Source organism: Dama dama, chromosome 4, assembly GCF_033118175.1.
Source record: "Dama dama isolate Ldn47 chromosome 4, ASM3311817v1, whole genome shotgun sequence".
In the NCBI taxonomy this organism is placed as follows: Eukaryota; Metazoa; Chordata; class Mammalia; order Artiodactyla; family Cervidae; genus Dama; species Dama dama.
Window position 1 is genome coordinate 48610773 of NC_083684.1, and position 13213 is coordinate 48623985.

Here is a 13213-nt window from a genome sequence, read left to right on the forward strand (position 1 = left end):
GCTAATGGTCCAGACCCTTTAGGAATAAAGCTTTGGGTCACCCTACCAGCTAAAGAACCACGACCAGCTGAGGTGATTCCTGAAGGCATACGGAATAAAAAAAGAGCAGCAGTAGAAGGTAATTATAAATACCAGCTATACCCACTTGGCCAGTACAAAAATAAGGATTGTAATTATCATGAGTATTTCCTTATATTATTATGAATATGTTTGTGTGTGTATAGCAAATGTCTTTGTTTTCTTCCCTCTCTTATTGTGCAACACAAGTATTGACTTTATTTTATACGATTTAAGTATTGTTAGTTTTTAAATCGTATTTTCAAGTTAAAGGTTATCAGGAAAAGAGTAAACATCACTCAAGGACTTTACCTTTTCTCAGGAAGGAGTTAGTGTGTTTTCCATTGTTAGCAGAATTGTTGTACCATATTTGGTGGAATTATGGCCCTGTTATTGTCTTTATTTGGAGATTAAGTATGGTTTAAGAGATGCTTTAGGGTGCCAAGTTGACAAAGGGTGTACTTGTGATCGTTAATTTTATGTGTATGGGAAAAGGGAAACACAGAAAATACTGAAAATAATGAAAAAGACATGTTTAAATGTTCCAGTTCAGTTCAGTTCAGCTCAGTCGCTCAGTCATGTCCAACTCTCTGCGACCCCGTGAACCGCAGCACGCCAAGCCTCCCCGTCCATCACCAACTCCCAGAGTTCACCCAAACCCATGTCCATCGAGTCGGTGATGCCATCCAACCATCTCATCCTCTGTCATCCCCTTCTCCTCCTGCCTTCAATCTTTCCCAATGTCAGGGTCTTATCAAATGAGTCAGCTCTTCGCATCAGGTGGCCAAAGTATTGGAGTTTCAGCTTCAACATCAGTCCTTCCAAAGAATATTCAGGACTGATCTCCTTTAGGATGGACTGGTTGGATCTCCTTGCAGTCCAAGGGACTCTCAAGAGTCTTCTCCAACACCACAGTTCAAAAGCATCAATTCTTCTGTGCTCAGCTTTCTTTATGGTCCAACTCTCACATCCATACATGACTACTGGAAAAACCATAGCCTTGACTAGACGGACCTTTGTTGGCAAAGTAATGTCTATGCTTTTTAATATGCTGTCTAGGTTGGTCATAACTTTCCTTCCAAGGAGTAAGTGTCTTTTAATTTCATGGCTGCAATCACCATTTGCAGTGATTTTGGAGCCCAGAAAAATAAAGTCAGCCACTGTTTCCATTGTTTCCTCATCTATTTGCCATGAAGTGATGGGACCAAATGCCATGATCTTAGTTTTCTGAATGTTGAGCTTTAAGCCAATTTTTTCACTCTCATCAAGAGGCTCTTTAGTTCTTCACTTTGTGCCACAAGGGTGGTGTTATCTGCATATCTGAGGTTATTGATATTTCTCCCGGCAATCTTGATTCCAGCTTGTGCTTCCTCCAGCCCAGCGTTTCTCATAATGTACTCTGCATTAAAGTGTTTAACATTATATAATTCGGGTCCCAAAACAAGAGGAAAGAGAGAATGGATCCCGAGCTAGACATATACAAAGAAAGCCATAGTTAGGCGAATCATAGTGAAGATGTTAAAAATTTAAAACAAAGGGAAATCTTAAAAGTACCCAGAGGAAAAATTGACTCATTTTCTCCAAAAGAAACAATGAAATTGATGACTGAGTTTTTGATGGATAGAAGACTGAAGAAAACAGAATAAGAGCTTTAATGTGATGAAAGAAAATAATTGCCAGCTTGGAATTCCACATCCGTTGAAAATATGCTTCAGAAAAGATGGTGAAATGAAGAAATATTTAGACAAGGAATAAGAAATGTTTAGGCAAACAAACATTTAGAGAGAATTAGCTATTGTATAATCACTCTAGAAGAATGGCTAAAAGGAGTTCTTCAAGCACCAGAAAAATAATTCCAGAGTTAAGGGTGGAAATTCAGGAAGGATTAAAGAATGGCAGAGAGAAATGTGTGTGTAAATCTTAAGTGAAGACTGATTACATAAAACAAAAATAACAATGACTTACGAGTTTTACAGACACACAAAATAAAAAAAGAAAAATAATGACACAGTATCACAGATGGTGGAAGGGGAGTTCACCAGAGGAGATCCTGAAACAAAGATCTGAGTTCAAATAATTTATTTGGGGAGTTAACCCAGATTGTATCAGTATGGGCCTGGGGAAGTGAGGTCTGGAAGGGAGGAGACCAATGAAGAGCCTATAATCTAAAAAATTCTCACTAGGGGTAACTGGAGCTTAATCTTGCCTGGAACCTTTGGGACCAGAGGAGATCAGGCACCTCAGAGCTAATCTCACCCGAAGGGCAAAGAAGCTGGGATATTTATGCACCATTTCTGATAAGCAATTCATTGAGGCCTACTTCAGGCAGTTTTAAATTTTTAGGCACTCTTCTTGCCTGCTTGGCACTCAGCATCTGAAGAAGCCCTCAGGCCAACTGAGTCACAGATGCTGGGAGTTGTAAACTGGGTCAACATGCATGGAAATGGTGCCAAGGAGGTTTAGGTGGGGCACAGAAAGCACCCACCCCTGGGAAAAAAGGGGGAGTTAAAAAATTAAAAATTTAGTTTTAATCAACCAGAAAGAAATAAATGTACTAATTTATGTTAGGCTCTAAAAAATAGAAGACACATATTGTAATTTCCAGATTTTTAAGAGTAATGTGTATTTGACCAATCAGTAGAGACAGGAGAATTGGTAAAAATGACTCATTAATCCAAAAATGTTAAAAAGTTTAAAAAAATGAACACACAAGATAGAATGAGTGGAAGAGAAATACTAAGATGGTAGATTTTAATCTTGATGTATCATTTAATTGTGGGCTTCCGAGATGGTGCTAGTGGTAAAGAACCTGCCTGCCAGTGCAGGAGACGTAAGAGACGTGGGTTTGATCCCTGGGTTGGAAAGATCCCCTAGAAGAGGAACCAACTCCACTATTCTTGCCCAGAGAATCCCAGGGACAGAGGAGTCTGGCGGACTACGGTCCACAGGGTCGCAAAGAGTTGGACATAATTGAAGCGACTTAGCACACATCATTAATTGTGCAAATGTAAAAGGATGAAATATTCCAATTAAAGGACAAAGATTATCAGATTGAACAATAAAGCACAATACAACTCAGTGTTGCTGATAAGACATTTTCGATACAGGATATAGAAAAACGAAAATAAAAAGATGGGAAGCATAGACAAGACAAACCAAAATAAAGCAGAGGCAGTTATATAAATGTCATACAAAAGTATGCTGAGATAGGAAGCATTACTAGGGCTGAAGAAAGATGAATGAGAAAGGTGTCAATAGCCAAGAAGATATGACAATTTAAATTTACATGTATCTAACAACAGTCTCACTGTGGATAAAGCCAATGAGTAGAACTAAAGCAGACAAATTCACATTCATCAAGAGAAGTGTTTAGCAGTTTTCTTTCAGTAACTGTTAAGACTTACAGAACAAGAAGGATATATCAATATAAGATGTAAATAAGATTAACAAACTTTAAACAGATATAAACATTGCTTTTGACATCTGCAGAATACACATTCTTTTATTTTACTTTGTTTTTTTTCACATTCTTTTAAAGAATAGTGCTACATTCATGAAAATTGGCCAGCTCTTGGGCCACAAAGCAAGTCTGGGCACATTTGAAAGGATTGAAATTGTATAGAATATGTTTTCTTATTATAATAGAATTAAGCTAGAAATCAATAATTAGAACCCAAATCCTGAAATGCTAGAAATTAAGAAACACTTTAAAAAAATTCTGAGTGAAAGAAGAAATTGCAATAAAAGTTAGAGAGTATTTTGGACTAAATGATAATAAATACATGACAATGAAAGTATGGATGCAGATAAAACTGTGCTTTTAAAACCTTAAATGTTTACGTCAGAAAAGGAAGCTTCAAATTAATGATGTAAGTATCCATTTTAAATGCTAGGAAAAGGAAAGCAAGTGAGTACACCCAAATAAAATAAAGATTAGAAAAGAAACCAGTGAAACTGAAAACAAATGTATATTAAAGAAACGGAGAGTTTCCTGGCAGTCCAGTGGTTGAGACTCCGCACTTCCAATGTCGGAGGCTTGGGTTCAATCCCAGGTTGGGGAACTAAGATCCCACATGCAATATGGTACAGCCAAAAAAAAAAAAAAAAACCAAAACAACAAGAAACAAAGACAAAGATTATTTCTTTGAAAACAATATTGAAATCTATAAACACCTGGTAAGACAAATCAAGAAAAGAGAGAAAAATCACAAGGTACCAGTATGAGACTGACAAAGAGGATATCATAGTCAATCTTCATATGTTAAAAAGATGATAATAAATTTTTTATGCTAATAAATTTGGAAATTTAGGGGAGAAACCCCCTCAACCTACCAAAAGTGAAAAGTAGAAACAGAAAAATCTGAGTAATCTTATACCTATTTTATGAATTGAATCCATGATTAAAAATCATCCCACAAATGACACTCCAAGTATAGATGATTTCACTAGTGAATTTAACTGAACATTTATGGAGAATAAATATTTATTTGGGGGGTACTACTTAAAGAGGGAGCACTCCCCAACTTGTTTTATGAGGCCAGAATAACCTGGATCCCAAAACTGACAAGGATATTATAGGAAAAGAAAAAGCCAATTGTTCCCATGAATTTAGATGTAAAAATCTTAAACATTATTAAACTAAATCAAGGATCATAGAAAAAGGATAATATACAAAGACCAAGAAATGAAAGGTTGGTGTAATCAACTGATATAATTTCATACCATCAGGACTTCCCTTTGGTCCAGTGGTTAAGACTCCAAGCTCCCAATTCAAGGGACCCAAGTTCAATCCCTGGTCAGGGAACTAGATCCACATGCTGCAAGGAAGACCCCAAGTGCTGCAACTAAGACTGGGTGCAGTCAAGTTAGAAAAAGAAAGAAAGAAAATAAATTTTTAAAAAAGAGTGAAAAAATTATTTCATGCCATCATTAAAGGAGAAAACCATGGAATCATATCAATAGATGCAGAAGAATCATATAATGAAATTCAACACATTCATTGTAAAAATTGTTAGCAAACTAAGAAGAAATGGAAACTTCCTTTTTGCAGGGTATTTAAAAACACCAGAAGAAAAGTGAAATACTGAAACCCCTATCAGAAAGTGATAACAAGAAAAATACAGATCTTCCTTGATTTATGAAGGGATTATATCCCAATAAACTCATTGTAAGTTGAAAACATTGTAAGTTGAAAACTAATTTAATATAGCTCACCTATCAAACATTGTAGCTTTAGCTGAATCTACTTAAAACACTCTCAGAACACTTAGATCAGGCTACAGTTGGGCAAAATCATCTAACACATTTTAAAGTAAAATTGGGAGTATCTCATGTAATTTATTGACTACTTGTACTGAAAGTGGGACTCCTTCACGGCTCAGCAGTAAAGAATCTGCCTACCAATCAATGTAGGAGATACGGGTTCGATCCCTGAGTCAGAAAGATCCCTTGAAGAAGGAAATGACAACCCATTCCAGTGTTTTTGCCTGAGAAATCGCATGGACAGAGGAGCCTGGCAGGAGTCGGACACGACTTAGCAACTAAACAACAACAGAAAGTGATAAACATAGAATGGTTGTAAGCATGTTGTTGTTTGCCCTTGTGATCGCGTGGCTGATGGGGATAACTCCTGTGGTTACACTATTGCTGTCCAGCATAACAAAATAATGTCTAACTGCATATCGCTAGCCTGGAAAAAGATAAAAAATTCAAAATACAGTTTCCACCAAATGTGTATCACTTTCACATCTTTATAAAGTATAAAAATCATAAGCGGGGCTATAGTAAGTCGGGAGCCATCTGTGTATTGGTTATTACCACTTACATTCAACATTGTACTAGAGGGCATAAACAATGCAAAATGGCAAGAAAGGAAAACAAAAGGCAGATGGATTTAAAAGGAAGAAATAAAACTGCTATTATTTACAAACAATATGACTGTATACCCAAAGGAAACCCAAAGAATAGGAAGCTCAAAGCATCACAGACAAATTGTTGAAATCAACGTCTGACAAAGTTATGGAATACGAAGTCAACAAACAAAACTTAATTATATTTCTATGTTCGGCAATGGACAATTAGACAATAAAATTGTAACAGACAAGTAACATTTATAATGGTATAAAATAGCCAATAATTGGGTATAAATCAAAAGAAAGAGAAGACCTCTGCAGTGACAGCAAAAAAAATCATATTTGAGATTTAAAAAAATATCTAAGTACATTTAGGGGATATGCCATGTTCATGAACTGGAAAACTCAATTTTGTAAATGTCAATTCATTCCAAATTCAATGCACTCCAAATAAAATTCCCAGTAGGTGTATAGGAACTTGGCAAGCTGATTTTAAATTTATGTAATACAAAGTGCTAAAAATAGTAGAGACAGCCATGAAGAAGAATGAATGAATTTGGAGGATTTATACTGCCAGATATGAAGACTTACTATAAGGTTAAAACAATATGACAGTGTGATATTAGCACAAAGATAGACCAACGAACAACACAAAGAGTCTGGAAATAAATCCACATGCATACAGATATCTAATTTATGAGAGAGATGACAAATGCAAGGGAAAAAATGCTTTTTCAATAAATGGTGCCAATCAACTGGATATCTCCAGGTGGAAAAATGAATCTTGACCACTACCTCAGATCACTCATGAAAATGAAGTCCTGTCATATCAGTGATCTAGGTGTGAAAGTCAGAACAATGCTTCTGGGAGAAAATATAGAAGAAGATCTAAATTACCATGAGGTAAAACTTTCTTAAACAGACCACAACACATAAAGAAAAAGATTGACAGATTGGATTATATTAAAATTAGGAACTTCTTCTCATCAAAAGACGCTATGAAAAGAATACTAAGAGAAGCCACAGAATGGGCAAAGATGTTTGCTGACATATGTCTGACAAACGACTTATACACAGACTATGAAATAACTCTTACAGATTAAAAAATAGATATCCCAATAGAAAAAGACTTGAATTGGCAGTTCACCAAAAAGAATGTCCGAACGGTCAATTTATTGTTCAGTCACTCAGTCATATCCGACTCTTTGTGAACCCATGGACTGCAGCACGCCAGGCTTCCCTGTCCTTCACTGTTTCCCAGAGTTTGCTCAGACTCATTTCCATTGAGTTGATGATGCCATCCAACCAGCTCATCCTCAGGCATCCCCTTCTCCTCTTGCCCTCAATCTTTCCCAGCATCAGGGCCTTTTCCAATGAGTTGGCTCTTTGTATCAGGTGGCCAATAACTATAGAAAAATGTGCTTTCATTAGGTCTCAGGGAAATGCAAATTAATAGAACAACAAAATATCACTGCACCCTCCAACCAGAATGGATAACACAAAAATGACTGATAATACCATGTGTTGGTGATGAGATGGAGTGGAGTGTTTTCGTTTGCTAGGGCTGCCATAACGACATATGGCTTAACAACGTATGGATGGCTTAAACAACAGAAATTCATTTCCCCACAGTCCTGGAGACTAGAAGTCCAAGATCAAGGTGTCAGCAGATTGGTTTCTCCTGAAGGCGTTTCTCCTTGGCTTGTAGTTAACCATCTTCTCCCTCAGTCTTCACACGGACCTTCTTCTGTGTGTATTTGTGTCCTAATTTTCGTGTAAGGACACCAATCATATTGAATTATAGGCCACCCTCCTTACTACTTTAAAAAAATTAATTTATTTATTTTAATTGTAAATTACTTTACAATATTGTAGTGGTTTTGCCATACACTGACATGAATCAGCCATGGGTATACATGTGTTCCCCATCCTGACCCCCCCTCCCACCTCCCCATCCCATCCTTCAGGGTCATCCCAGTGCACCAGCCCTGAGCACCCTGTCTCGTGTATCGAACCTGCACTGGGGATCTATTTCACATATGGTAATATACATGTTTCAATGCTATTCTCTCAAATCATTTCACCCTTGCCTTCTCCCATAGAGTCCAAAAGTCTGTTCTTTACATCTGTGTGTCTTTTGCTGTCTTGCATATAGGGTCATCGTTACCATCTTTCTAAATTCCTTGTATATGCATTAATATACTGTATTGGTGTTTTTCTTTCTGACTTACTTCACTCTGTATAATAGGTTCCAGTTTCATCCACCTCATTAGAACTGATTCAAATGCATTCTTTTTAATGGCTGAGTAATATTCCATTGTGTATGTGTACCACAGCTTTCTTATCCATTCGTCTGCTGATGGACTTCTAGGTTGCTTCCACGTCCTAACTATTGTAAACAGTGCTGCAATGAACATTGGGGTACACAGACTTTAACTACTTTTTAAAGACCTTGTCTCCAAATATAGACCCCTTATGAAGTACTGGGGTTAGGACCTTAACATATGAATTTTAGGAAGATACAATTCAGCTCATAATCTGGGGAAACTAGACCTCTCATATACCAGAAGTATGTGTGTGTGTGCGTGCTAAATCACTTTAGTCATGTCCAACTCTTTTTTTGACTTCAGAGGCTGTAGCCTGCCAGGCTCCTCTGTCCATGGGATTCTCCAGGCAAGAATACTGAAGTGGGTTACGGTGCCCTCCTCCAGGGGATCTTTCTGACCCAGCAATGGAACTCACATCTCTTTATGTCTCCTGCATTGGCAGGCGGGTTCCTTACCTGGGAAGCCCATCCCACAAGTATAAATGAACATAACTGCTTTGGAAAGTGGTGGACAACACTGAGTACACACCTCTTGTGCCCCGGGGATGATTCATTTCTAGGTGGATATACAGCAGAAACACAGACATTCACACATCAAAAGGCATGTACCAGAATGTTCATGGAGGGCTTCCTTGGTGGCCCAATGGTTAAGAATCTGCCTTGCAATACAGAGGACAACAGTTCAATCCCTGTCTGGGAAGATCCCACATGCTGTGGGGCAACTAAGCCTGTTCACCACAGTTACTGAATCCTGTATGCCCAGAACCCTTGCTCCACAACAAAAGAAGCCACTGCAACAAGAAGCCCACACCCTGCAACTGGAAAGTAGCCCTGACTCACTGCAGCTAGAGAAAGCCATTGGCAGCAACAAAGACCCAGCACAGCCCAAATAAAATTTAAAAGAGAGAGAGAGAGAACGTTTGTGAAGTTTTCATAATCACCCCAACCGGAAACAAACCAAATATCCAGTGGATAACTGGATAGATAAATTTTGGTATAGTATTCCTTGTTGTTTAGCCTCTAAGTCACGTCTGACTTTTTGCAACCCCTTGGACTGTAGCCCACCTGGCTCCTCTGATCATAGGATTTCCCAGGCAAGAATACTGGAGTGGCCTGCCATTTTCTTCTCCAGGGGATCTTCCCGACTCAGAGATCAAACTTGTGTCTTCTGCATTGGCAGGCAGATTCTTTACCATTGAGCCACTAAGGAAGTGCAAATTTTGGTATGAGCATGCAACAGAATTCTACAGAAAAATAAAAACCAACCATCTATTGCTACTCTCAACATACGTGGATCTCATGAACACAATGTTGAGTGAAAGGAGCCAGATGTGAACACGTACATTCTGTGTAATCTATAGAATTTCATTAACTTCAAAACTAGGCAAACTACTCCATGGCATTTGGAGGAAGAATTAGGACAGTGACTGCGAGGAGGGAACCATGAAGGGGGCGGGGGGGCTTATGTTCCTTGACCTGGGTCCTTACTTTGTGCAACCTTTCTTAGTATCTCAGTTTATCAAAGAAAGCAAAGCAGGGACTCCCTTGGTAGTCGAGTGATTAAGAATTCACCTTCCATTACAGGGAATGCAGGTTCGATCCCTGGCCAGGGAACTAAGATCACTGCACCTAAGGCAGGCAACTAAGCCTGCACCCCTCAACTAGAAAGCCTGGGGGCCACAATAAAGATCCAGTACAGCCAAAATAAAACGTTTTGAAAGTAAGGAAGGTAAAGCACCTCAAGCGAGTCTGATACGGGTCTGCAATTGATTTTTAAATCACTACTTAGGCCAGGAAAATTGCAAGGTCCCTATTGTCTGTCTACACCAGGTAGGAGGTAACGAATAACAAATCTGGGTTAGGCTCTCCAAGCTGCTGACAGCATTTGTAATCCAGCTCCTCAGCAACAGTTTGGAAAATGTTTCCCCAAAGACTGAACTTCCCATGGTCAAAAGAACAATTACATTGATTATTCTTAGAAAGAGGAGCTCAGATAAGGGACTGCTTTTTATTATAGAACTGAGGAGGAATTCAGGAAAGAAAACTTGCTTAAACAGAAGAATAGAGTCTAGCACATTTTAACCCAGACACTGTCTTGATCCCAGCAGGATCAAAAATGAATTTTCAGTACAGATCCCTCTTAAGGACTTAATTTCTTTATTCCCAACTGATTATTTAGCTTAACTGGGGCATTCAGTGTCCCAGAGCTAGTTGAATCTGCAGTCACCATTCCCAACCCCTCTCTTTCTCCTCTCTCCTCCTGGATACCATGGAGACTGGTAATCAAAAGCCAGGCTGCCCCTCCTCTTCCGTATCCCAAGGGGCAGAGTTGAGCACTCGGAGCTACAGCTTTAGATTTCTCTAGTTTCGATGTAGCAGGAAAAAAAAAAAAAGCCAACTGAATAGTTATCCTTGGAACTCTGAAGATCTGGCATCTGTGTGCCTCATGTGATTCTGGGAGAACTCTATACCAAAACCAGAATTTTTTTCATGACGATCTCAGTTTAATGAATATCCCAGTAATTACAAGTGGGGATTTCCTCCTACTCTGGTGACTTGGTGCCTTGTTGGCCCAATGCCATGACTCTTTTTGCTCTTCCGGACTCAGGAGAGCAAAATCCTGGCAGGTCTCAAGGGAGCTTTTGGAAAGAGGAGTGGTGGTTACTAAATCCATACACAGGAGTACCAACTCTATTCCCAGGTGTGTCCCATGGCTCTTGTTTGGGCCTGTTTTGGATCGATAGGCTCCTTTAAGAAAAATAATTCACTTGGGATATAGCTTGGGTGGGTTTTGCTTAAATTTCAAATTAAAAAATATCTCCCTGTTAAAAGAAAGGAACTTACTCTTTCTCCCAGCATACATCTGGCTGCCTCTCTGAGCACAAATCCTATATATAATCCTTGAAAAGAAAGGCGGGGAGGAGGGGTGTAGACACTTCCCAAAAGAATGACTATGATCATGTCTACAATACCATGTCCTAAGAGAAAAGAAATGAACCTGGCACTTTTCAGAGTAATGTGACACCTGCAGCAAACCATTCTAGATAATACTGTTCTCAAGGCATATTTAGGGGGCTTTGACTGTCTCAGACTCTAGAGTCTGATCCGCTATGGAGCTCCTCACCCAGGTCTACCCTGACCATCCTATTTGATTATTTTTTAAGAGTATTTATTTATTTGGCTGCACTGGGTATTAGATGCAGCATGTAGGCTCTAGTTCCCTGGCCAGGGACCAAACCAAGGTCCCCTGCGTTGGGAGTGCACAGTGTTAGCCACTGAACTATCAGGGAAGTCCCCTGACCATGCTATTTAAATATATACTCAATCCTATGCCCAGGGCTTTCCAGATGGCTCTGTGGTAAGGAATCTGCCTGCCACTGCAGGGTTTGATCCCTGAGTTTGGGAAATCCTCTGGAGGAGGGCATGGTAACCCACTCCAGTATTCTTGCCTGGAAATTCCGTGGACCGAGGAGCCTGGCAGGCTACAGTCCATGAGGTCTCAAAAGAGTTGGACACGACTGAACACGCAAGCAATCCTGTGCCCAGTCCTCCTTTTACTCCTCCCCTCCCCCCGCCCACAATGTTTAGCACCTTTTAATATAGTGTTCAGTTTATCTCTGTTGTCTACTGTTGGTAGCCTGTCTCCCCCTGCTAGAAGATGACCCCAAGAAAAAAGAGCTCTCCCTCTGGTTTGTTCCCTGATACATACTAAATGATGAGGACTGTCCCTTGTACAGTGAGCACTCAATGCTTGCTGACAACTTGAAAATTCAGCACCTTAATTAATGAAGTGCCAAGCCTTTTCACCTTCTTGCCTCAAATCAAATTAAAAATTTTGAATACAAGGTCTTTGCTGTTATCCAAAATGTTTACATATTTTCCAGACACAGGACTGGGTTGCCCTATCTCTTTTCATCATACCATTAAAACAAATTATTAATGAATGTTGATCTTCTAATATCAAGGTCTAAAAATTCTGGAAATTTTTTAAAAGTGTGCATGTAATACATACATATTCTATGATGTAAAGCAAATTGGCGGTTAATCTAAGATTCTCTAAAGAAGAACTTAAAGGCACAACACATTTGTCTTTAATCAAAGCATGAAATATCTGTGTGAGGAACAGCTCATGACAAGTCCATGTCCGATTGCAATTAGTTAAAACTTGTATGTTGCATGCCTGCTATGTGCCAGGCGCAAAGCTTTGCCTGCACTATCTCTGATTATCCCAACAATCCTTCAAGGTAGGTATTATCATCCACACCCATAGATGCGGAAACTGAAGCCCAGAAAGGAGAAAAAAACTAGCTCAAGGTCTCACGGATCTCAGATGAGAACGTGGGTTTGCTCAGCCCCAGGGTTTATCCCCAGACACTTGGCTATTTCTCCAGAAAACAGTATAATATACGGCTTCATGTGATACTCAACACATGTCATTGGTTTCAATATTCTTAGTCAACACATATGTTTCGAGTAAGTGTTATGTTCATAGCACTGTGCCGGCTTCCTGGGAGATGGCTGTGAGAAGCTTGCCATCTCGCTGGGAGGTACTCATGAACCCGGGCATGGGATGTGACGTGACAAGTGAGTGGAATCCACGGAGATGCTGTGGGAGCTCAGAAGAGGGAGACGGCCTCCTGGGTGGGGCTCTTGCAGCCCAAGCCCAGGCTGGTCCTCTACTTTTTCAGCCAGGCTGGGATTGGGCTAAGTTTTGGCGGCCCCGCTCCTATTTGCACTCAGTTCTCAGTTCTTGCGAGAAGTGACTTTTCCCCTACCGCGTGGTCTGTGCACAGGGGTCGGCATCCCAGTCTCCATGGTAACTGAAGAGGTGAGCGCTTCCTTGCTTGAAACGATGGGGGAAAGCAGGGAGGTGTGGGGCCCACACTCTGGCCAATTGCAGGCCTGTTGCTGGGACCTTGGATCTTGAGGAGATGATGCAAGGGTGGCGGACCATCTGCTGGCAGCAAAGACCGTGGTG